This window comes from Petromyzon marinus, chromosome 7, assembly GCF_048934315.1.
Source record: "Petromyzon marinus isolate PM22_M1 ecotype Great Lakes invasive population chromosome 7, UKy_Petmar_22M1.pri1.0, whole genome shotgun sequence".
NCBI classification, from domain to species: Eukaryota; Metazoa; Chordata; class Hyperoartia; order Petromyzontiformes; family Petromyzontidae; genus Petromyzon; species Petromyzon marinus.
The window spans coordinates 12,234,953-12,261,432 of NC_133673.1; the positions used below are offsets into that span (position 1 = coordinate 12,234,953).

The window sequence follows — 26,480 nt, forward strand, 5'->3', positions numbered from 1 at the left end:
CTCTCCCCGTGGTCACGTGTATTTTTCACCGGAGCCTCCAGGTTTTTCCCTCCACATTTAGAAACACGCGTTTCGAGTATTTGGCTGCTGCTATAAATGTCCACGTGATAAGCCACATAGTTGAGCTATTATTTGTGGCCAGGTCGCTTCTGAAAAAAGAGCTACATAGTGAGCCTTACCTTGTAAAATAAAAATAAATATATATTTTATAGACGGGGTTTGTTTGACCATATTTCACCACGTACGGGGTAAGGGAGTTTAGAATTAGTACATAACAACGATGCTGTTCCTGAGCCCTTAGATACCCATCCTGTTCTATTCTAGGGCGCTACGGTGGCGAGATGTTCAACATACAGTGAGGGAAAAAAGTATTTGACCCCCTGCTGATTTTGTACGTTTGCCCACTGACAAAGAAATGATCAGTCTATAATTTTAATGGTAGGTTTATTTGAACAGGGAGAGACAGAATAACAACAACAAAAAATCCAGAAAAGAACATTCAAATTTTTTTATAAATTGAATTGCTTTTTAATGAAAGATTTCTGGCTCCCAGGTGTCTTTTATACAGGTAACGTGCTGAGATTAGGAGCACACTATTAAAGGGAGTGCTCCTAATCTCAGCTTGTTACCTGTATAAAAGACACCTGTCCACAGAAGCATTCAATCAATAAGATTCCAAACTCTCCACCATGGCCAAGACCAAAGAGCTTTCCAAAGATGTCAGGGACAAGATTGTAGACCTACACAAGGCTGGAATGGGCTACAAGACCATTGCCAAACAGCTTGGTGGGAAGGTGACAACAGTTGGTGCGATTATTCGCAAATGGAAGAAACACAAAAGAACTGTCAATCTCCCTCGGCCTGGGGCTCCATGCAAGATCTCACCTCGTGGAGTTGCAATGATCATGAGAACGGTGAGGAATCAGCCCAGAACTACACGGGAGGATCTTATCAATGATCTCAAGGCAGCTGGGACCATAGTCACCAAGAAAACAATTGGTAACACACTACGCCGTGAAGGACTGAAATCCTGCAGCGCCCGCAAGGTCCCCCTGCTCAAGAAAGCACATATACATACCCGTCTGAAGTTTGCCAATGAACATCTGAATGATTCAGAGGACAACTGGGTGAAAGTGTTGTGGTCAGATGAGACCAAAATGGAGCTGTTTGGCATCAACTCAACTCGCTGTGTTTGGAGGAGAAGGAATGCTGCCTATGACCCCAAGAATACCATCCCCACCGTCAAACATGGAGGTGGAAACATTATGCTTTGGGGGTGTTTTTTTGCTAAGGGGACAGGACAACTTCACCGCATCAAAGGGACGATGGACGGGGCCATGTACCGTCAACGCTTGGGTGAGAACCTCCTTCCCTCAGCCAGGGCATTGGAAATGGGTCGTGGATGGGTATTCCAGCATGACAGTGACCCAAAATACACGGCCAAGGCAACAAAGGAGTGGCTCAAGAAGAAGCACATTAAGGTTCTGGAGTGGCCTAGCTAGTCTCCAGACCTTAATCCCATAGAAAATCTGTGGAGGGAGCTGAAGGTTCGATTTGCCAAACGTCAGCCTCGAAACCTTAATGACTTGGAGAAGATCTGCAAAGAGGAGTGGGACAAAATCCCTCCTGAGATGTGTGCAAACCTGGTGGCCAACTACAAGAAACGTCTGACCTCTGTGATTGCCAACAAGGGTTTTGCCACCAAGTACTAAGTCATGTTTTGCAGAGGGGTCTAATACTTATTTCCCCCATTAAAATGCAAATCAATTTATAACATTTTTGACATGCGTTTTTCTGGATATCTTTGTTGTTATTCTGTCTCTCACTGTTCAAATAAACCTACCATTAAAATTATAGACTGATCATTTTTTTGTCAGTGGGCAAACGTACAAAATCAGCAGGGGATCAAATACTTTTTTCCCTCACTGTACATACGGCACATGATGTGAACGGGTTTAGAACAATAAAGACATCGAGGTGGATGTAGCATGCCGGCGTAATTCGCGGAGCGACGTTTCAGACTCTTCCGACTGCGATTTAAATATGAGGTTATACATGTATTGGACAGGAACGCCTCTACTTACGAACATTCGACCTACGAACTTTCAGAGATACGAACAAACCCGTCCGTACGCCCAGTTGCCTGTTCGGACCAAGAGTCGTAAGTTCAACTGTCACACAATAGATGGCGGTGGAGGCATCTGCATTTGCAGATCATGAAGAATCAGTGGTATCTACAGGAGATTGTACAACTTTTAAAGCCATTCCCCGTGTTTAGTGTACATGCCGTATAACGTGTTTTGGAATCGACAGGAGGAAAGTTGGACTTACGAACAGATCGACTTGCGAACAGACCCTCTGGAACCTAACTCGTTCGTAAGTAGAGGAGTACCTGTATTGTAGATGGTGAGGCATTTATAGATACCCCACTCATGTCTTAATGATCCGTCTCACCCACACGTCTCGACAAGCGACGGAATTGTATGAAAGCGAATGCCCCATTGTCTTACAGAGGAGCGTTAAAATGTATACGAAGTGTTTTGAGATCGGTAGGAGACGTGATGCAGACTCTCAAGCGGAAATGTTACTCTCTATATAATCCTCCAAACGGTTACGCTGTGACTAATGGAACGGTGGCGCATGGATTAGCGCATTTGCGCGATGAAGCAGATGTTCTGTGTTAGATTCCCGATCACGCCGTAACATCAGTGGCGAGTGATATGTGACATCTGAATCTGTCCTGGGCCACCTTCCACGCAACCGACTACATCATCAACCCGCACTGACCAGCGTCGTGAAGTACGGTCAAGCAACCCCCATAATCTACATGGTGCAAGTGACATCTTTTTCCAGCAGTGGATTAACCACAGGCAGTACATTATTATTGTTTTTTTATATAAGGAATACGTTGCCAACATTAAAATAAATGGGCCAAAAGCTACGAGGTTGTACTGTGTAGGTCACTGCACTACATCCCCATTACTCAATGTCACTTTGCCTATCATTGAGATGACCTCACTTCGCACTGCAAGGTTACTGCGCCTCTTCTCGAGACATTTTATTTCCTCCCCATTAAATATGCAATCTGGCTGGAGCGGTGGTGCAGTGGTTAGCGGACCGCGCTTCTTGAACCCGATTTTCTGCAGTTCGATTCCCGGTCTGCACGGCTAACAATCAGTGGCGAGTGACATCTGAATCGGACCTTTGTATGGATGCACTACCCATGTACAGCAGGATGGGCAGTGCAGCAAAATCCGTGTCGCTACTGCACTTGTATGCTACCAAATCTATTTCCCTTGCCTACATTAACATGCATTAACCACCGCGGTGAAGTATGGTCAAACGCTCTACCGTGGCCGACACAGCGTGAGAAGGCTTTCATCCAGCAGTGGATTGACAATGTCTTTAAAGCACTAATTAAGATGTAAATATAACCTCTTGCCACGGCAGCTCCCCTGCCGACTTCAGCATTTTCTTGCTGTGGTTGTCCCACCTGATGAAGATCGCTTGTGTTGCGATCGAAACGTCGTGATTTGTTTTTATTTTATTTCTACCTACGTGACTTTATCGAAAGAACCAAAGAGTATGGATTCCTCCAGTCACAAAAGCTTCAAATCAAGATACAATTAAGAGTTGTTCATAATCGTTTTTTTGGTTAGTCCACGTAATCTGATAATAAATGAGAATACACACATATGACATGATGACCCAACTGTATACAATTTCCCGACATGAGTCTAGATGGAGTAATGGGTGACTGGACAAATGACGATTATGTACATGTGTGATGATGACTTGGACGCACTTGTCTTGAGATGGTTTCTATATTTAAGGAGCCGCGTGCTCACACTCGGACAGGCGGAGACCCCCACTGCAACAGCCCCGAGTCTCCTGCGCATCTCCCTGATATACGGTCCGAGGCCACGCTCCCATTCCCGAACCTTCTCGCTGGTTCTAGACCGCTCGCTCTACGAGCAGACTCCACCGTCCTCTTATATCACCTGGCCACGCTCCTATTCTCGATTGTTCCCGTAGCCCACCAGTCCACTCGCACTGCAGGCTGACTCCCCTGTCATTACCTCCCGTGGCCACCAGTCCACTCGCACTGCAGGCTGACTCCCCTGTCATTACCTCCCGTAGCCACCAGTCCACTCGCACTGTAAGCTGACTCCCCTGTCATTACCTCCCGTGGCCACTAGTCCACTCGCACTGTAAGCTGACTCCCCTGTCATTAGCTCTTGTGGCCACCATTCCACTCGCACTGCAAGCTGACTCCCCTGTCATGACCTCCTGTAGCCACCAGTCCACTCGCACTGTACGCTGACTCCTGTGTCATTAGCTCCCGTAGCCACGAGTCCACTCGCACTGCAGGCTGACCCCACTGTCATTACCTCCCGTGGCCACTAGTCCACTCACACCGCAGGTTGACCCTGTCATTACACATGTACGGCCCTTTTGTCAATCGACTCCTGGATAAGTTCCTGGTGACGACGCAGGTGAAGGAAGGCTGGACCGCTTCAGAAACGACTTTGCCACTCATGTTAGCCGCGCCAAACTTAGCTCGCAAGGTTCATAGCATGTTCGCTATCCACTGCTACATGTTCATTTTATATATCGTTAAAACAAAATCGGCCCATGCTAGTGGCGAACTGCGCATTAATTAACGTTCATATGCGCCGAATATAAAATTTCCTCTCTTTACAACCAGACGCGATTGATTGGCTCATTCGCACTGACATGCACTTAAATTCATTACCGTTGAATCCCATGCTATGTGTTTCGAAAGCTTTGGCATTCTGGATTCATCCGGAAGCAGCCCAAAAAACAGACAATTTGCGTCGGCTCGAATGGTGTGTTGTGAGCGGGCGCCGCTCGTCTCTGGCTTTAAAGTTAGCGACGCGTAATTAAAGATTCGCACTGCATTTACAAAAGCTCACGATTTAAAATGTCACTCCTGGAGAATGTCTTCTTTCCCTTCAAGATTGTATCCCAGTAAGGTGCGACTGTTTGGGGGGGGGAGTGGTTAGCGCAGTGATGAGCGCACTGCGCTTCGAATCCACTGACTCTGAGTTCTATTCCAGGCCACGGCTATCATCAATGATGATAATCTGAACCGGTGAAGGCACGGGGAGGCTTTAGGCCACCACTGATGATGGATTGACACAGGGCTGTATAATATTTAGAATTTTCGTTTTATTTCATAACATTAAAAGTACCTCCATTCTGTCTATTGGCATATAGGCCTTCCACACATGTTCATCATCATCATCATCAGCAGCAGTTGTTTAAGGAAATACTGGACTAATTTCGATCCTTTAGGTCTCATCAGCAGCCAGTCTTGTCATGCATATACAGCTGGTTTGCCCATATGTTGTTGACCAAAGTACTCCCTCTTCACTACTAGGCCCATCAAACAACAGCCCACGTTCTTTAATCTGCAAGTGTTTGACGTCATTAGCCCTTTCGCATAACAAAAAAAGTGTCTAAGTGTGGTTTCGTTGATGTTATTTGACCATACTCCACCACGGTCGTCCGTGCGCGTTGGTGAAGGTTGGGGGGGGGGCGATTCAGATATCACTCGAACTCGCCACTGATGCTGGCCAATGGCTTGATATTAATCGACTCACGTCGCTGGTTTCATAGCGCGGTGTCCCGATCCACCTACACGCGTACGCTCGGCGTCACATTCTCAAAACGCTTTTGGCTGTTCAGCGGGGGCTACCTCCATGCACGGGACCAGCGGCTACCTTAAGCTCAGACTTAACAGAGCGAGTGCATTTCAGAGGCGGATTATTCTTATTGGCGGCGTAACCGTTCGCATACCCTCCGCTCTGAGTTCAATTGTCGCGATAAAGTCTCCATCTCACCAGATTTTCCGGATTATAAAACGCAACTCCCCCCCCCACCCTGCCTCCGTATTTTAAAACGATAATTGAGAGACGCTTCCTAAAATCGGGCACGTGTGTGTGTGCGCGTAACCAGACTTGTTGTCAGGTTAAGTTAATTTTATTTGTGGGAAAAGAGCTGTACAGCTCGTCGGATTCCTCTGGTATAAATGCAGGTTCTGATCCTACAAGGGAGACCCGCGGTGCGTTAGGGAGACCCGCGGTGCGTTAGCACAGCGACAACAGAGCAAAGACACAAGAACGTCAACGATATTGCAGAGAGTGAGGACTGTGCACGCTCCTTAAGGGATATTGCACAATTAACAAAACGAGGTATTTAACGGTCGTAAACGAAACACGCGAATAAAAACGACAACAACAACAGAATGATAGCTTTATTAACACCGATAACATGAGCTTTGCTTTCCAGAACGTCTTATAATCCGGAGAATACGGATATTAAATACCATTATCGATGCTCTATTTTCCCGTGTTTACCTTCTTTGTATTGGTTCTTTGGAATTTTATTTATTTCTGTCTCGTTTGTACAAACGTGCGCTCCATTATCCTAAATGTAACACAAGCATGCCATCATCAGCCATGCTCTATATACTGTTGCCTAAATAAGGCAAAGTGTAGAAACTGTCTAACGATCTGGCCTCTCTACGTGCTGTGAAGGAGGGTTGTAACCCGAAACGTCACTTGGCATACACTTTTTTTAAGTCAGTTTTGTTTTTTTGACGAAGGCGTTGACGTTTTTCTGGTGCATACTCACGCTGGTTCTGAAGTTACGAGATCGGAGAGGATGCAGAGTATGTCAGTGACGTCGCACGACAAGGACCAGGAGGATGTTTGTTGAGGCCTCTTTTATACGCTTTCATTTAACTCACTCTGTTGTTGTCGTTGTTGTTGTTGTCATTGTTGTCGTTGTTGTTGTAGCCTCAAATCTTGTAACTCAATTTTAACCCACTTCCCAATGTGGTATCGACTGCAAACTTGGTATACTTATGTCATACTGATGACAATACTATATTCCATCATATAAAAAAATATTATATCTTTTTAAACATTATTTTTTTATATGTTATGTTTCGGCTTGGGTCTAATTGTCCACGCTCAACTGACGTTGGCTGTAATTGGCCACGGCCCCTTTACGTTGTGGCAAGCTTCGGGGCCACTTCCTGAAGTCGTGGAGTTCTGCCATTACTACAGTACATTTCATTAAAGCGTGTTTGAATATTTTTTTTAAGTATTACTTATTTCAAGGGAGATCTGGATAAACAACCGCACACTTCGAGAGCAAAACAGGCGCAAATTATTCGAAACGCCGATATTAAATACATTACACGGGGACAATTATTTATTCAGTAGCATAGAACGCGTGATCAAATATGCAGCATCCACGCACAAACACGACAGCCTGAAATTAACGCGCATGATCTGGCGTGGATAATAAATAGTGTCCACATTCAGGCATCGCTCATTATTCTTCATCAGCAACAGCAATGATTTATCCACTGCTGGATGAAGACCTCCTCCCAAAGCCATCGTTAACGTCTCAGAGCCTGTATATATTGGCATTCAAATCTGCCAAACGAGTCGATCGCTTTGCCCTCCCTATATTTTTGCCGAAGGGCAGTTGCTTGAAACGTCAGTCTACTATGAATCGCCATCTCCCACGTCCTTGGCGAAGCAGCATCCCATTTTAGCTCTTTGCACAGGAGCTGATTTCACCCATCGTTAACGCGTGAGAATCACACAGCAGGCGAGCTCGGCATTGGTGAATCCTGGGGGAATGGGGGGCTGGGTCCGCGAAAATTAATGTTATTGATATTGACCAGATTAAATAATGCAATGTGTTATTTTATGTTTTATTTGTTTATTATTAATGTACGGCCATATATATTTTTAAAGCTCGATATTTCAGGCCAGCTCCTCCTTCCCCCCTGGGACGTTTGTAGATCCCGCGTCTGAAGCTTGGTCAATCAGAATTTGTATTTACACTGGAGGAACCCGATGAGCTTCAGAGCTCATTTTCACAGACGTAGATAGAGCACGGCATGATGATGGCATGCTTATGTTACATTTAGGATAATGGAGCGCACGTTTGTGCAATATTCAACTAAACGCACGCGCGTTCGGCAAAGTGTCAGCAAGTGTCGCGAGGGGACGCACGTCTCTCGGCTGTGGTTGTTTGGAACGACGCTTCTGATCGGTGCCTTTGAAGATTCACTCAAAGCATCTCCTATTCAAAAACCCACCTCCACCACCCGAGTTCGATTCTCTGCCACGGCTGTTCATGAGTTTCGAGGGATGTCTGCACCGCTCTTGCTTGCTCCGGAGAGGCCGCAACTTCACCGACCGGCGTGGTGAGAAGTATGGTCAAAGAGCCCGTACATCCGTCAAATCGTGGAGAGAGAGGCCTTCATCCAGCAGTGCACTGGGAAAAGGCCTGCTCAGTACATTATTTTCATTGCCAATATATATGCATATACAAAGACATCTTCCAATGCGTCTGGACAGCGTAGAAGAGTAGGCCAAATATAATTCAGCCTCTCCGCGCAAAGCCCAACCGCCGCCTCCAATTCTCTGCGATCGGACGACGCCTCGCAGGAGTCCGCATCGAAGCAGCCCCGGGTGGATTGAGCGCCGATAATGATTTCGTTGCAGACCTTTGGTCATCCCCGCCCGCTCCGCAATCGGACGAAAGAGCGCTAACTGCTGACGGCCCCCCGTCAAATAACAGGCTGTAGGGGCAAGCGCTGTTAGCGAGCACCTACGAAAGCCAGAACGGCACACGGAGGGGATGGGTGGCCAGCACCACGCCCGGCCGCCTTTGTCTCCCCAGTGGCGATGTTTTTTTTACGCACCGCACCAGGTACTCATTTGAGGCTGAGTAGACCTAGGGGAGGCCCAGAACCGGTGCAGATAATCGTCACCGGCGTTGGCCGTGAGCGAGAATCGAACCCGGGTCGCCAGGTTCGTAGCGCACGCAGCGCGCTGACCGCTGCACCACCGCTCTCACACTCTCACACCGTCGTAATTGAAACGTGACATCCCTTAGAACAAACACGAATGGATGACATGGTTATTGGGAGGGACGGTGTGGAGGCGTGGGGCTGTTGGCGGCGTGTGTGTGGGGGGGGATGTTACAGGGGAGCGGTGCCGCAGTGCGTTCAGGTTCAATTCCCGGTCACGGCTAACATGGGTGGTGAGTGATACCTGAACCGATTCTGCGCCGTCCCTTGATGCGTCTACTTAGCCTTAATCGAGTACATGGTGCGGTGTGTAAACACAGGCGGACGGGTTTGACTAGGTGTTTCGTCAATTGTACGTGTTCCCCATATATTGTTTTATTTAGTTGGTTAAGCACTTCAGTATTTTCCGCGGATTATTACTACTTCACAGAAGCGTATAGGGGAGGCCTTCATCCAGCAGTGGATTGATCATGACTGAGGATGAGGATGGTATTTATTTCCACTGCTGTCATTTGTTCTGGACTTATTTTGGGTCTACGTGCGTATACTGTGCACGCATGCGCCGATATGGCATTAATAGGTGCTCGCAAAACAGAGCACTTGCCCCAACATTCTACAGGATGGTTCAGGTGTCTTGTGACCCCCATCTAATGATCTAAAACGTAAACAGAAATGAAAATGCAAAGGAAATAAATATTAGATGGTCAATTAACTGGGGGTCACTAGACATCTGGACTAACCTATACAGTACATATGAGGCTATTTATAAGAAAGAAAAAAACCCCACAAAATATGTAATAAGCGACGTTTTGGGCAGGGGCCCTTCATAGTCGATGGATGGCCCTCCTTAACAGGACGCAAGGGCACATATTAGGCGGGGGAATGTTTGTCTTCGAGGGGGTAGGGGTTGGGCCGTGCTCGCGATTGGAAGCTGACAGCAGCCGTTTCGTGCGCCGCAAGCTCCTCCCATGCATAAAGCCACCGTGGGTCTCTGCTCCGGACTCCAGAGTGAGTTCCCCACCGTGTGTGTGAGTGTGTGTGTCTGTCTTCTCTCCGCGGGATGTGTGCTCGCCTACCTCCGATTAGCACTGACGACGTGGTGCCCCAGAACCTTTGAGCAAGGTAAGACAGGGGTGGGTGGGTTGGTGGTGCTGCGGTAGACGCTCGCGAACAGCACTTGCCCCAGCAGTCTGTTAAGGCTATACGGGGGAGCTTTGTCTTTTTTTGGTGCTGCGGTTCTTATCGTTTGGTGTTCTTTCCTTTAAACGTTTCGTCCCCCCCCCCTGTTATAGTGATGTAGTTTGTAATCGGTTGTGTGTGTGCGGGGGATAATGTTATATGGGCAGTTAAGCATAGCACGATGTGTTCATGTGTAACTAATTTCGTAAAGGTGCTTACACAATGTACTGCCGTGATGAGTGCAATGCCGCACACGTTGTAGAATATCAGTTTATATGTTTTTTTTTATATACGTATCCACTTAACCCAGTAAACATGGAACGTTGGGCCAACGTTGGTCTAACAGTTCCAACCACATGCCAAACAAAGTTGGCCCAGCGTCGCATGTTTACTGTGTTGTACGAGGGTGCTTCCGTGGGGTCATGGTTTAGCACGCCGGACCTGCAACTCAGACGGCAAAGTAATGGATGATGTTTCTTAAGTATTTCCTCGATCCACTCAGCTTTTATGAATGGGTACACCATAGTCGATGAGCAAGCAGGTCGTATGCCGTGGGATAAAGCTTGGGCACATCACCCACGTCTTCCAATGCGTCCGGCCAGCGTTGAAGAATTTGCCAAGTACCCTTTCTAGGGGGGGAGGCGGTCCATAGTGCTCCCTCTCGAGTAGGCCATTCCGCCAGCAGTGAGGCGAGCATAGCCGTTTCAGGGCTGCACCTTCAGCGTTTCGTGCCGTCTACACGCTCGCATTACACCCATGCCTTATGAACTGTTAAACTTCATACGTTGCAGGGTGATTTGTACATCTGGGAGTGAGTGTTGTGTATTCGTGCCCTGTTTGTGGATCAGCAGATGCGTCAGCTTTGGGTATTCCGTGGTCATTGATCTGATTAACATAAAACCTGTGTTTGCACTGTGGCTCAGAGGTGGGTGTTTACCTTTTGGCATCTAGACTGTTTGCTATTTTAGTGTTTACCTGTGCTCTGTGCACACACGGTAATGGCAGGAGCATACTTACCAGCTGTGCCACCCACCACTGGCCCGTCTGGCTATCGGTTGCGTCTGTGTAGGAGGGCCGCCGGTATCAGTCGTGAGTGGGTTGCCTCTAGGACTTTAGCTCTGTCGAGACTCGTGTCAGACAATCAGTATATAGGATCGCTTCGGAAATGTGTATTCTCTTGTTAATTGCATAAGCGGACACCTTGGTTAGTACAGCCAATACGATCAGATTATTTTAGTGGCCTAACCCCAATAAATAAAAACCCCAATTATGAATCATTGTTAATTGTACGTTTCCACTTTGACTCATGCATATACAGCCCTTTGGAAATCACTTGCTGGATGAATGCCCCACCACTCTGTTTGTTGGTCAGAATGAAAATTAGACTTTATTTTAACCCTGGATGAATCCGATGAGCTATGAAGCTCTTTTTCGACAGATGTCCAGCCATTAGGGGGAGTGTGTGTTTGTTTGGCCATACTTCACCATCTTGGTCCGTGCGGGTTTGGTGAAGGCGGGCGGGCCCAGGACCGGTTCAGACTGATTCGCCACTGACGTTGGCTGTGTGACATGGGAATCTAAATTTCGATTTAAAGCTTTCGTGACTGCAGGGATTCATCTTCTTGGTTCTTTCGGTAAAGTCACGTAGAATGGAAATAATAAAATAATAAAAATAAAACATAATAAAAGAAAATTCTCACGACGTTTCGGCCACAACACAAGTAGCCTTCCTCAGGTGAAGAAACAGGACTGTCAGAAAGACTGTCTTTCCGAACCCAGCAGAGTGTGATCGAAAGACAGTCTTTCCGACAGTTATGTTTCTTCACCTGAGGAAGGCTACTTGTGTTGTGGCCGAAACGTCGTGCGAATTTTATCTTATTATGTTTTATTTTTATTATATTATTATTTCCCTTCTACGTGACTTTACCGAAAGAACCAAGCAGATGGGAATCTAACTTAGGTCGACGGGTTTATAACGGCAGTGTTGCTAACCACCGCGCCACCGCTCCCTCGTAATTGTATTTAAGTTGACATCGACGTGAGGACTTCACTTTATCAGACCGACAACTCAAACTAAGCCACTTGCATCGTACGGAAAACGACGATACGAGACGTGCCATCGAATTGACTGCGTGTCATTGGCACACAAAGAAAACAAACACCCACACAGCTCTACGCATGCATAGTAACAACACGAACCTTGACGAACCCAGATGGACTCGTCTTTCCTTGCACGTGAATGTACCGTACCTTCTTTCAATCCGCTGTTGGATGACGTGCGGGGAGTTATTTTTTTTTACCATACTTCACCGCACCGGTTCATTGAGCGATGGCGAAGGCGGGAGGAATGTAAGTGCAGTACAACAATGCAGTTTGTTCTAATTCCACCCTCTGTCCACGACGTATGGCCCGCAGCCCCAAATGACAACCGGTTTGAAAGTCGCCCATCCATGCGCTATCCAGGCTTGAAATACCTGCTTCAGCTGTCCGAGGTGAAATGAGATCGAGCGCGCTTTCCAGGTGATCTGGTGGAACATGGACTTGCGATGCGAGTGTCGGACCAGTGCCGGATTATCCTGGTCGCACTTTCAAGGGCCCCGCGCTAAATGCTTTCAAGCTATCAATTCCGGTTCAGTGATTCTGCACTTGCGCTATTACTATAGTACTATACTGCCTTCAACTTTTATGAACGACCGGGTGTTTAAGGTATGATCTGCCTGTATAGCAAATGAAAAAATGCAATTACTTTACTATGCACGTAACATTTTTGTGTTTTAATATTTACGGGGTTTTTTTAAAATTTAGGACCCCTTTATAACATATGCTGCAGGCCCCGCACTAGCTTAATCCGTCACTGTGTAGGACAAACCACATTCAAGGGCACCGCCGGACACGTGTCGCGCCGTGTGTGATCCCAAGCTGGTTTATTTCCCGGCGTTCCATGAACGCGTGAAGCTCATTACCGCACGGCGTTGGTTCTTTGGAAGCATTTCGGAAAGTACCGTATTCCCCTGTATTTAAATAAAACAAAGTTGCGGGGGGGGGGGGGGAGAGGGGGTGCGTCTTACTTTAAAGAGCATCGTATAATCCGTAGAATACGGTAACGTAAGTAGACACGCACACCTACGCGTTGTCTATCAACAGATGTCACCTACACTGTTCCAGTCGATATCCATTCGATAGGAGAGTCTTTGCGGAGTCTGTCCATTGGATAGGAGGGGACAGCAAATCTCGTCGGATGCCGCGATTTGCTCGCTCAGCGCTTGCAGCCAACAGTTTACCCCCCCCCCCCCAATCGTCCCACGGCGTCACAAAAAGTCAGACCCTCTCTCAAATATGACGTCACAAAGCTCTGCCCCCCCCAAAAAACTATATTTCCATTTTGAAAATAAAACACGCTTCAAATCGCTTTAAACTATTGTCATTGTAGTGCGTATTTAATGTGGCGCTGCACTCTGGTGTTGTAGGAGAAAACATTTATATATAAAAAAGTCTATTTATTTAAGTAGAACGTGTTGTCTATATTTATTTAAAGTTGCGCATTTTGATGTGACGTCACATTTCTCAAACCCCCCGCCTCCCTCGTCACACATCGTCACAAATGTCTGACCCCTCCCCCCCCCCCCCATGTGCGTGACGTCATTTATGGACGGCCCCTGTGTTGTCCCTCCGGGCTGTTGTCTTGGCTGAGAATTCATCCATCGCCTGAAAACGAACGATGCCCCTCGTCTTGGGCACACATCGGCGGTGTTAATGCTCGCACACGAGGCTTGCTTGCCGAAATGGTCGCTGGTTCGACCTCCTGGCGCGGCAATTTAATTCCCCCACCACCACCACCACCTTCAATTTTGATTTAAAGCTTTCGTGACTGCAGTAATTCATATTCTTAGCTCTTTCGATAAAGTCACGTTGAAGGGAAGCAATAAAATAATAAAATATATATAAAACAATAAAAAAAATTCTCACGACGTTTCGACCATAACACAAACGCTCGTTATGGTCGAAACGTCGTGAGAATTTTTTTTATTGTTTTATAGATATTTTATTATTGTATTGTTTCCCTTCAACGTGACTTTACCGAAAGAGCTAAGAATATGCACCACCACCTTGTTGCCTCCATCCACCCAGAAATATCGATCGGTACGCGCTGGGTCGATCGGCAGGTTGTGTGTGGTGGGATAAAGCGTGGGTACCCGAGCATTTCCAAAGAAACACCTCTGTACGTATGTTGAACTTCTTTCGCACCGTACATAGCCAACCGTGCGAATCGGAGGGGCTCTCTTGAGCTACCTGTAGTGGAGGTCCTTCCGCCAGCATTGGCGTGAGAAAGCATTTGCGGGGCTGCATATTTGTATATATTTTTTTAAGCTACACAGTACGGTATGCATAATCAACAACAGCGTTGATTTAAAATTTTGATTTAAAGCTTTCGTGACTGCAGTAATTCATATTCTTAGTTCTTTCGGTAAAGTCATGTTGAAGGGAAACAACAAAATAATAATATATATAGAACAATACAAATTCTCAACGTGACTTTACCGAAAGAACTAAGCGTTGATTTTGTTTATGGATGGTCCAGTCTTGTGGCTGTTTTTCTTTCTTTCACGTTAACTGTTGTGGGTGATTTTCAAATTTGAGGCAATCGGACCCTTAACGTTGACACGAAACGTTCTTGTCTTGATAAAAACAAATCAAGATGCTGCGTGTGCGAGTCCTGTTGCGTCTTTTAAAAGTCTGCTAATGTACACAATGATGTGCAATAAAGATTGCGAGCCAACAGGCACAACCTGTGAATGCGCGCAGCTATGCCAGCTACGCTGCGTATGACGGATGGAATGCAGTTGTGGACGAACATGGAAAGATTAGCGGAGTCGTCACTTCCAGTTCAGTATTCGACGCATCTTAGCATGTGTGGTTCTGGGCTTGGAAATCAAAGGTGTGCACAACACATGTTTTGGCCAGAAAAAGGCAGGTGATGGCAGTCATAACAATAACCAGGGCTTAATTTCTCACTGATATATATATTTTTTCTAGGTGACTGGTTATCTCATGAATAGTAGTCACAGCCATTACGAGAGGTATACTGCTGTGCAGGGTTTCGGATATAATTCCCAGGTCACTGACCTGGATAGACTCGGCTCAAATGATGCCCTGATTGTATCCTGATGTTAATGATAATAATGTCCTGGCCTTGGTCAATCCACTACTGGATGGAGGCCTGCCCACACTGTGTCAGTCATGGAGGTTGTTTGACCATACTTCGCCACACTGAGCACTGTGGGTTGTAGAAGCAGGAGAAGTATCAAGACTAGTTCAGACATCACTTGCCACTGACGTTAGCCGTGGCTGGGATTCAAAATCAGGTCACCAGGTTTTGTGGCACACTGCGCTAACCACTGCGCCACCGCTGCACCCCAAACATCCAAATGGAACGTGCCATTTGGACTATGGTCAGAGGGGGTGGGGGGTGGGTCGGAAAGATGAGCCGCACCGCAGTAATGAAGAGTGTGTGCCACTACAGGCACTTTGGCCTCTATCAGCAGCCCTCACTGAGGTTTGTGCCCAGAACATAGCCTTAGCAGTGGGGCATTGGAGCAGCTCTGTGGGTGGGGGCAAAGGTTTCATTCTAAACACAGCCTCCGTACCAATGGTACGGAGGCTGTGTTACCTGCGGTAACACTCAAAATCTGAACTTTAACCTGAAAACCAGCCAACGGTGGACATACCAGCAATATATGTGTAATATATATTGTAATGCTTTACAACGGGGATGAAAACACCTAAGCCTTAGCTCTGGCAGTCATTCCATGGGGGGGCGAAGGTGGGGGTGAATGGCCCTTTAACTCCCGTAAACATAATCCATCAGGATCAATTTGCGTTGCTACTAGGGACTTACCTTGTGGAAAACTGTTCTAAATTGATCAAATAATTGTACACAAACTTGGAGACTAAAACCAGGACCAGATTAAATTATGAAAATGCATTTTGCTCTGACAGCTACCCATCAGTTTCTGTACTGCTAATTGTATACTACCAAGAACAAATGGGTTTTGAAAAATCGTCACGTAAGCCATGCGTACGCGTGGTTTATTTCTCAACGTGTTTCTCCTTCTTTGCAGGAATATCAGCCGTATGCAGTGATGGCTATACTGCACTGATGTGTTCCAATAACGTTGACACCGGAATGCAGTTGCTTTGCTATATTTCTGATTGAATTCAAAACGCCACACTCTCGATTTTTCTCAGCTGTGGCAGTCACGAGGCTGTGTACAGAATTATGCAGCAATCCCTGCGGTATCATCTTGAAATGCACATCATGCTAGGATTCCTACGACATTTTACGCGTACATATATCATCACTCCATTTGAGTTTTTATCATGCTATAGTTTGGCTTAGTTTTCTTCTCTTCAAAATATTATATCTTATTTGACCTGTTTTTACTCACTATTTTGTCTTACTTGTAAGTCCCCCCCACGCGTTTTAGTGTGCATGGAGACTTTTGGGTGTAAGATAAACACAGCCCTCGACTCGGAACGTGTGCGCGTCTCAGTCATACTCGTTTTTTCCTGTTTGATTTTAATTGGCATCGTATATATTCAATTTCACTTCGGCGATGCATTCTAACAATCCCAGCAATCGACAGTAGGCCTACCTGCTGTCATGTTGTCGGTAATTGGCTTGGAATTAAATCCTATCCCGCTCTTGTGTGTATGTGTGACTCACTCCATCCATAATGATCACCTGTCTCCGTAGCAGCCTTGGCAAGTCAGCATTTTCACATACATAATTTGAGCACTTTAGCAATTCCATGCCTCTCGCGAGGGTTATCATCACGGGGTCAATGTAATTTTTCGCCTTTCCAAATGGTCAAGTTGTTGGGGGGAAGAAAAAAAATGGCAGCCATATTCACACATTTTCTTCTCGGTGTTTGAAAACGACATCAATCGCGGGGAGCATACGACATTTCAATTGGGGGTGTAATGTATACATTAATATTAAAAATGCGACGCTTACATTTATTTATGACAAAGTGGACGTTCCGCGCCTGGGCGGCTTTAATAACAGCCTAATTCTTACGATCGATGAAGACAGCTGCACTCTGTAAAGCCGTCACGCTTTCAATAAAACCCCAGAGGCTCTGGAGTATGAGCGTAAAAAGGCTACAGTTGTCGAAAAAAAAAGAGCCGCTATTAAAACATAATAAAGGGGGCCTGGTTCTTCCTCGTTTGTAGCGCCGAGTCGGGGGAATCCCCCCCAGCCGTGTCCTTAAGCGCCATCGCGCACCGCCGGCACTTCACACGCTGCCAAAGCGGAAAATAAAGGGGCTCGCCGGTCTGTCCCGTCCCCACCTTCTGTTGCTTCCCAGTGTGAATCGTGGATGCCACGAGATTTTCAGTCGCCCGAGCCGCGTACGTCCACCGATGGTGGAAGCGCAGGGAGCGAGCGGTCCAACCTGCCCGAGAGCATGATCATCACTCCGACATTGATTTGTTGGAAGATTCTAGATTTGAAGCTTTCGTGACTGCAAGGATCCATACTCTTTGGTTCTATTCTAGATGTTTGTTTGGCCGTCAGCGCGATTATAGCCCGAGAACGGAAAGTGGGACAAGGGCGAGTAATACACCAACAAACAACAAATCTGCCGCAAAATAATTTCGCTTCCTCGCATGCCAGTTTTTTAGTTTTTTGGCTTGGCGGGGGGGGGCTGGCGGTGGAGGACGTAACCCAACCTGGAGAGCGGGCTAACGTGTTTAATGGAGATAAATAACAACTTGCTCCTCACTGCCCTCTGCAAGTTGCAAAGCTATAGATACTGAACGAACACCAAAGAGTGTCCAACACACATTGCAATGCTTAGAGAGAGAGAGTAAGATAGTGGTGATTGCATGCTAGTCATAATTCATTCATGGCACCGTTTACGAAATTAAACCTCAATGCGGGTCTTACGTGGGATTTCTGGTACATTTTTGGGGGGGTTTGCGATTTGTCCTGTAAGAAACCAATGGGAAAACTGCACGTATAAGAAGGCATAACGCTGAAACGGCAAAGCAGCAGCTTAGACTCGTGCCCATGGTGCCTGACAATGTGGCCAGGGTAGCACACCGAGTTCCTACTCACGCTGAGAGCCTCAGAGAAGCACGGCCAGCGATGAGGCTGGGTTTTGTTGAAAGTGCTCGCCGCTCGTGAACGTTATCAACGTGCGATGGGTTTATCAGTATCACACAGACCTTCCGGAGGCCTCTGATCAGTTACCATTTCTATAAAATGTTACTGTAGATCTGCACTTTAATGTCATCCCGTGTGTTAGCAGCATCAGCAGCAGGTTTTTTCTTTTTTTCTCCATCTTATTTTATTGCCAAGAGATTACGCTGGGAATAAAGTGGAAACTGCCCACATTCTTTGTGGCATTATATGTGGCAAGATCTCACGACAGCAGCGCAGTTTCGCGTACACGCACGCAGAGAGAGAGTAACGTTGTAGTAGCGGAAATAGCAATGATAAAATTCAGAGTTTATTCGCTGGCAAAATTGTGCCCGGTACTCACTCGCACTTCGGTCCTTCGGTTCAGCTTCCACGTTCACCAAGCTTTCTCCAAATGCATCACACATTGCACTTATCTGATAATTGGTATGAATACAAACCTGGAAGGGGGGTTGTTAATTTTAGTAGTGTTTTGTTGCGTTATAATAGCGTGTGCAATTTTGATGATCAGTTTCCCAACTTCCACCAACCAGCACTGATCACCCTGGTGAAGTTTGGTCAAACAAGATAGGCAAAGATCTACAACTTCCCACCTTCTAATCAGGTGATCAATCGAATTGGTTCTTGGGTACGGATTGTTTTGATCGTTACAAAAGTATAACTGAATTACATTTTCGATTCCATGACTTTCGATAATCTATTGTGTATAAGATCACCAAGATTAAATGTGATTATATGATTATTATATGGCAGTGAGGGCTGGAGTTTTTTGTTTAATGCAAGACCCCTTGCGACTCGGAAATTGTATCACTGTGACAAATGTGTGCCACGCCAGAGAATACGATATCTCATTCGTCATTATTACAGCTAAACAATAAAAAAAACAAATAGATAAATAAATCCCTTATTTAACCTAGGAAATTCTCATTGAGTCTCAACACCCTTTTGCAGGAGGGTGTTGCTACATTGGGATGTTGGGCACAGTGCTATTAATGGACACATGGAATGTGTGAGGATACCAGTGCCCAGAGAAGACCCACCTATGCAAGCGGGTAACACCCAAAGCTTTATAGAGGTGGATTCAGTCCACTTACTGCTGTACTGCTATCTCCTGGCCAATGCAAAACTTAATTTCACCGTAAACCAGCGCCGTGCGGTGAGGTCAATGGCTGGGGAGGCACTGGCTGGTGTCAGAGCCAGATTCACACACGGAGGGGGCTTCACGGAGGGGGCGTGGCCTCACTGAGGAGGGGCGTGTCCTCACTGAGGGGGCGTCCTCACTGATGGGGGCGTGTTAGACACGTCCACAAATTTGGCGATTTTGACAAAAAAAATGATTGGAATCGTACAGAAACGACACTTATAACACAGATCAGTGGAAAATGTTTAATATTTATTTTATTTGATTATTCTTTGTTTTACTTTTCGTAACAGCTTTATTCATTGTAGTATGACAGGAGAGACTCTACCTCCCCTGACCGCAAGGTTCCTGCTGTAAACATGACACTTTATTTGCTATGTACTTTTTCTAAGGTTATAAAACTAGAGTAGTAGATTATCCACATTTCACCCACATGTTCTACGATTGCTTTTTTTCTGCTCAATCTTTGAATATTTTACCTGAAAGAAATGACAATATCCGTCATTACGACAATGGTCTTATTGTATTACAGTAACACCTCGATTAACGCCCTCTCATTACCTTTGCTTTACGTACTTTGGCTATAACTTCCTCAACCTAATGACACCCAATCCCGTTTTACGTACCGTGGTACCTCGCCATAACGTGCTTGAGATTTACGAACTTAACCAACCATTAAGCCCCAAATTTTTACTTTAGGGCCGTCAATAAATGACGTCACGCACCTAAGGGGGGGGGTCAGATATTTGTGACGATGTGTGACGAGGGGGGGGGGGGTAAGAAATGTGACGTCACATCAAAATGCGCAACTTTAAATAAATATAGACAACACGTTCTACTGAATTAAATAGACTTTTTAATAAATGTTTTCTCCTACAACATCAGAGTGCAGCGCCACATTAAACACGCACTACAATGACAATAGTTTAAAGCGATTTGAAGCATGTTTTATTATTATTTGGGGGGGGGCAGAGCATTGTGACGTCATATTTGAGGGGGGGGGGTCTGACTTTGTGTGACGCCGTGTGACGATTGGGGGGGGGGGTCAATAATCGTCCCAAATCGCGTGACGTCATTTATGGACGGCCCCTTTCCACGGAGAACATTCGGGCACAAAATGGCATCCAAGTGTTAGCGTCCCTGCCTGGCTCTTTCGTGTGCACACTACAAATATTTCCTCCCCCCCAGTGTAAGCTATTTATTTTGTATCATAAACAAGTAATAATGCATATAGTATAATAGACAAGGTAGTATATCTTAATATATCAATTATTTACACTTACTTTTCACACCAATGGTTGTACAGCATATACGTGCAATGGCTTACTGAGCATCCTCTGTTTAGGCACTGTACCACGTTATGATCCACCATCCCAAGTGTTTGCTTCGATTTGAGGATTGCTTTTCAGGAACGCATGCTGTGGTGTAAACCGGGGTATGCCTGTATAGTATTATTGACTGCAGGACGTCAATCCACTATAGGATGAATGCCTTGCCCACCCTACGTCGATAGTAGCATTGACCTGACTACATCTCACCATGGACGGTCACTGAAGAGGGCCATCAGCATCTGTTCTACAGATTTCACTCGCAACTGACGTTCACTGTATCCAGGAATCAAACTCGTCTCACAGCACGGTGCGCTAACCAGAGTGCAATGCAATGCTGTCCACTGTGCCACCACTCGGTAGTTATCGTACACTTTGACGAAATTGTTTTTTCAACTTCGCAGGCGACACCCATGTAAATGTCTCTACGTTAAACCGGGGGAAGAAAAAAACAGATAAATTACCGGGTGAAAGATGGTCCGGAGCAATGAAGTTTTATTTTTAAATATCCAACTGCCAATCTTGATCAAAATTAGGGTCACGCCTCTTGTAAATTCATGCCGCTGGTACCCGTTTGGCCACATTGATGCTGCGGTGTCCACAAGTCACAACACATTTTGTAGAGTATCGCCGGTCTCTGTAAAGGGTGCAACCCTTCGTGTTTTCCTGAGGGGTGGTGGCTATGGTAACCAGGAGGATTGTTTTGATTGATCTCCCTCCTCCCCGCAGCGGTTCGATGCATCTTCACAATTTGGGCGTCGCGATTCAAAAAATGTGAAAAATATTTTTTGCGTCGTTTTATGACCTCATTTGCTTCGTTTCCCATTTCTTATTAGCACTGGTTTATGTTTTTTTACCCTTAGCATAAATGTAAAAGTAGCACGTGATTTCCATAAACTGCTGTTTTTCTTTACGCATGCACAACTTAGCGAGTTTCGGTGTAAGAACCAGTATCAATCAACGAACTGATGCCTCATTTTATGACCCAGCAAAGGGGGCTCTTGCCTGGTTTCAAAAGCCTCTGTTCCGTAAACAATCCATGAGGTGAGACGAGATACTTTGTCATTGCACACCTGAAGGTGGCAATTCTTCAGCGGTTCCAATTTTTCTTAATGTGGCCAACAACAGTGAGTTACGCGACATCCATTGGAAGTGAGTGGCGGAGGGTTATCGAATAATGTTGATCATCGATTATCTGGCCTTTCCATTATTATCCGCTGGTCCCAGGCCAATCCGGGGAAAACGGCAAAACTGCTCCAAAGGTTATACCCAGTCCGGCGATCGGTGCCATGTGCGTGACAATAAAGTAGTGATGCTTGATTTTAGTGTCAAATATATACAGTACATTATACACTACATACAACTTAATGAAAATACTGCGCGTGTATATATACAGTATCACCCCATGCAGAGTCTTGGAGATTGGAGGGCTAAGCTCGGTATAATAAATGCAGTAACTTTTCAAAGTAGGATGTTTATTTTTGCCTAATTGTTTGTTTATTTATGGCAATCTCACAGAGTAAACACATCTTAAACACTAAAAAAAACATGTAACAACACCGGAAAACATGTCACTACAAGAATGTGCAAAAAAAAATCTGTTTTCAATAATGCTGTAATTATCCGGCGTATTTGAAAATCTGGAGCCCGCTCCCCCCATCCCCGATCGACTGTAATTTACTCTTATTTGCCATTCCAATAGATTTGTTAAATTTTGACTTAAAGCTTTCGTGACTGCAGGAATTAATATTATTGGTTCTTTCGGTAAAGTCACGTAGATATAAAATAAAATAAACATAAAAAATGATAAATGAAATAAAATGTAAAACAAAAATAATAGATTGTTTCTGCTCTGGCCCATGGACCGAACGAGTGGGGCACATCCTCACCCACCCTGGCTTTTACAAAGCGCCATCACATCACGGATGCACGCAGCGCGCGTTCCATGCATTTTCAACTGCAGCAGTTTTTTTTTTCCACGGGCATTCAAATTACACATTTACATTTCAAGGGCCCTTTTGTCACAACCCACGTGTGTGTGTGTTTGGTCTTGCTGCTAAGAAGACAATGGAACTGTCTTGCCACACAGTTCATGTTTCTTCCTCTGTTGAGTTGAGGGAAATGTGAGGTCGCAGCCGGAGCGTGCGCGCGGAGTTGCTATTCCACCGCCACCCCCACCCGCAACACCGAGGTAGAAAAATAAACGTGGACGTGTCATCGGCAGAAGAACGTCTTTAAATACCACATGAGTTTGAAAACACTTACGGGGAAATCTTAAAACGTGTGTTTGCTTTGTTTGTTGGCAGTGGTGGCTTTTTCGCACAGACTGTAAAAAATGCGTCGTCAATGACGCAGCCCCTAAAAAGAATGAAAAACCCCGCAAGTATGTAAACAATATATAATAGGCAATGTTTCGTGCAGCGGGCCTTCTTAATAGCAGACAGATGCATTTCTTGCTTTTTAGGGCAACCTTAATGACTGTCTGTTACACCTTTACGTGTTGTTTTGAGTGGTCGCATTATAATGAAAATTAATGATAATTATCATTCAAATGACACAAAATAAAACCGGGGCATTTTCTTTAACGTCCTGGGAAGACTTGCAGCTTTTTTTTGCAGGCGTCCTATTTCCCAGGACCTCGAATAAAAAAAAAGAGAGCACGTGCTGGGAAAACCCTCGCCCAGCATTGGATTGACAAGAGGCACACACAACGCGTGGCCGGCGAGTAACGATGGGTCTGACTGAGCCCGCTGACATTCACCGCGTATCGTACAAATCTACTACCCACCCCCCACCCACCCTCCCCTACGCATTTGCCTCTACAAATGTCCAAGCCCTATGGCATTTGACAAAGAATCGGGGATTTTTCTTCTTCTCGTGGAACCATAACAGATAAACGTGTTGTGCTGAGGCTCGTCTGACTGATACATTTTAAACAACCACCCACCCACCACCTCCCCGCACGTCGTCAGGCGAGCACGCGTCCTCCACGTCATCTTTCGAGACGGGTTTTTCTTCATTATGAGCGCGTCACGCGCTCGGAGCGTGCGTGCCTCGTCCCCACGAAGTTGCGTTTGGCCGACGGTTTGATTCCACGGCCGGCGTGCGTGTCACCTTGGTGATGCCGTCGGTGTGGATTCCATGAGGTTGCAATAACAAACAGCTGGCGAGCCCGTTTTGTCACCTGTAAGACAAGCGCTGGCTGGCTACGATTAATATACGTACAGTGTGGTGTTATTATTATTATTGCTACGACTACTAAGCCTCTAACCGATGTCGTCAGATCTCGGAAGCTAAGCAGGTATTGAGCCTGGCTAGTGCTTGGATGAGCGAACACCACACGTGGCAGGTTTGTTATAGGCTGTTGCGGTGCTACGTGGTGGGCAGCAGAGCAGAAGCCGTCATTGTACCGTACTTCTATGATCCCGCATCCATGCTCACCGCCTTCACCAACCCGCATTGAGCAGCGTGGTGAAATATGGTCAATCATCCCCCCACGACCACACCGGTGTGGAAGAAGCTCTCGTCCACCAGTAGGATCGACAGAGGACCTGCACGTGTGTGAATGTGCGAGCGGCTTATCAATTTGCTTTACAGTTCTCAGATGCAGTGTTTTGTTCAGGTAGGCTGGGACATTGCTCGTGTTGTGGCGTTGCGGTATTGTGTGAGGCTTTTGTTTGGGTTATTCTCCCGCCATGAACCCCCATTGGTCCAGCGGTCTCTCGACGTGAATGCTGCAAATCTCAAACGGATATCGGAAGCTAAGCAGGGTGTATAGCCTGGTTCGTATTTTTGATTGTAAGCTGTGGCAGGTGATTGGCCAGGAGGTGACAGGACATTAGCAGATTCTTCGGGGTTATCAGTGAGCATGCGTTTACTCCATGTCTTCTGGTTTCTTCTCACATGAAGCCAAACACCTGTCAATGGAATTGGCCAAACATCCCAATGCAACACCGTCGTGAAAGAAAAAAAACGTCTTGAGGTTCTGTGAGACTTTTGATAGTTCTTAACCTTCGGCTAGATCCGTGTTGGTGGGATGCTGCTGTGGTGTAATCGTTCATACACTGCACTCGCAATCCAGAGGTCGCAGAGATGTCCTCCCGGGAGCGGCAGTTGAAACAATGGGAACGTTTCTTAAATTCCACCACCTCTGTCCACCCAAACAGGATGAATGTATCCTCCACAGTTGGTCGATGGCGCAGGTCACGTGCCGTGGCGGGATTTGTGGGTACTCCCACATCTCTTCAAAACGTCTGGCCAACGTTGAAGAGCAGCAAAAAAAACCTCTAGAGGGACTCTTTTTGGGCGCCCTCTTGTGGCTGATCTTTTGCCAGCGGTGGCATGAACAAGAAATTGCAGGGCTGTACCTTCACCCTAGCTGGGTTGGCATGCAAGAGGATCTTGGTTCCTTTGGCGCCCGAGTTTTCATTGCTGGTTAGAATTTTGCAGGTGGTGCCGTGGGGGGTGGGGATCTGCGTCAATTTACAAAAGTTTCAAATGCAATTGCTCAAACGTGAGACTCATAGTGCAGTCACCGATCAACGCGCAGAAAACCTGGAGGGCATCATTTGAGCAGCGATAATTATACGCCATGGAGTATGTGTCTTGTGTTTACAGATGTAATCAAAACTGTGCATATTGCTCACGTGCATTTTGCCACTGTAAACAAATTCAGCTTGTCTTTCCGTATTCTACACAACGTTTTTTTGCAGTGTTTTTTTTAATCTCCTCGTTTTAAATACTACAAAAAAAGATAATTACATTTTATACACACAAAAGCGGTACTGCATGGGGTAACCCGAGATCACAGGGCAGCTCAAAAGCACGTTTGTGTCCAGGGCAGTTGAGAATGTTGTTGACAATGCAGGAGGTTGGTTGGCCAGCGTTCAACGCAAAGCATTGCCTTTTCAAAGGGCACATTTCCAACTGGCCACCATTAATCAGAGATATTGCTTTTTTTTACAACAGCACTCCTACGAGATAGCGGCACTTCTGTGAGATGCCTGAAATTCTGAGCTCGCGCGACGATGACGCTCGACCCACCGATGGCGCCGATGGTACCGATCAAGCCGCACCACTGCCCCCACGCTTGTCCATTATCACACAACGCTTGTGTTTATGCAGCGCCTCCTGCGTATGCGTTGGTCGTACAGTTGGTGTAAGAGTCACGCTCTGAAGAGTTGTTGTTATTTTTTTTTGTCATTAAATGTGTAATCAATCGCCACCCATGACGTATGGATTATAAATAATGGGCATCGCCGAATAAAATGGAAACGAGGGATTGAAAAGTGAGCAAAGAAGCAGGGAGAGGTGCGTGGCGCGTGCTTGGAATTGCTCCGAAACAGGAAGAGGAATGCACGGTATGTAGAATAATACCCAAGTTACAGCCATCATATTGACTGCGAGGAAAAATAAAAAGGCCTCGGGCGGGACACATCGCAAGAAAGGGTGATGATGGCTGGCGCTCACTTACATGCCATGTTCCGAAAGCAGGGATCAGTTTATCCACAGATCAGCCGCACATTGGCGCTGGCAACAACCCACCAAGTGTGCATACGGCGCAATTGAAATGGGGCCCCAACGGCCCATTGGGGGCCGGGTGTTGGGACAAGGCGGACAAGGGGGGCCCCCGTTTGAAATCCCTCGCACCAGGGCGGCCCCGTGCCAGCCACGCCACGGCACCGTGACGGATGGGCTGGCTCGGTTGACCTTGGCTGGAAATCGAACCCCGCCGTTGGGATTCCTGCTGCTCTACCAAATGAGCTG

General features: G+C 46.3%; 1 protein-coding gene across 5 annotated transcripts in view; it reads left to right on the forward strand.

Moving 5' to 3' along the window:
* LOC116940104 (SH3 and multiple ankyrin repeat domains protein 3-like) overlaps positions 1 to 26,480 on the forward strand; it is a 176,511-nt gene that overhangs the window by 28,594 nt on the left and 121,437 nt on the right. For 2 of the 5 annotated variants that reach the window (XM_032949437.2, XM_076065401.1), the window contains exon 1: positions 9,827 to 9,985. The exons of 1 other annotated variant lie outside the window; for it this stretch is intronic. The gene's annotated coding sequence lies outside the window, so the exon portion shown is untranslated. Of the gene's footprint in view, positions 1 to 9,825; positions 9,986 to 25,682; positions 25,772 to 26,480 lie in introns of those variants that run through there. 2 more of the 5 variants (XM_076065399.1, XM_076065402.1) reach the window with 2 other exon arrangements.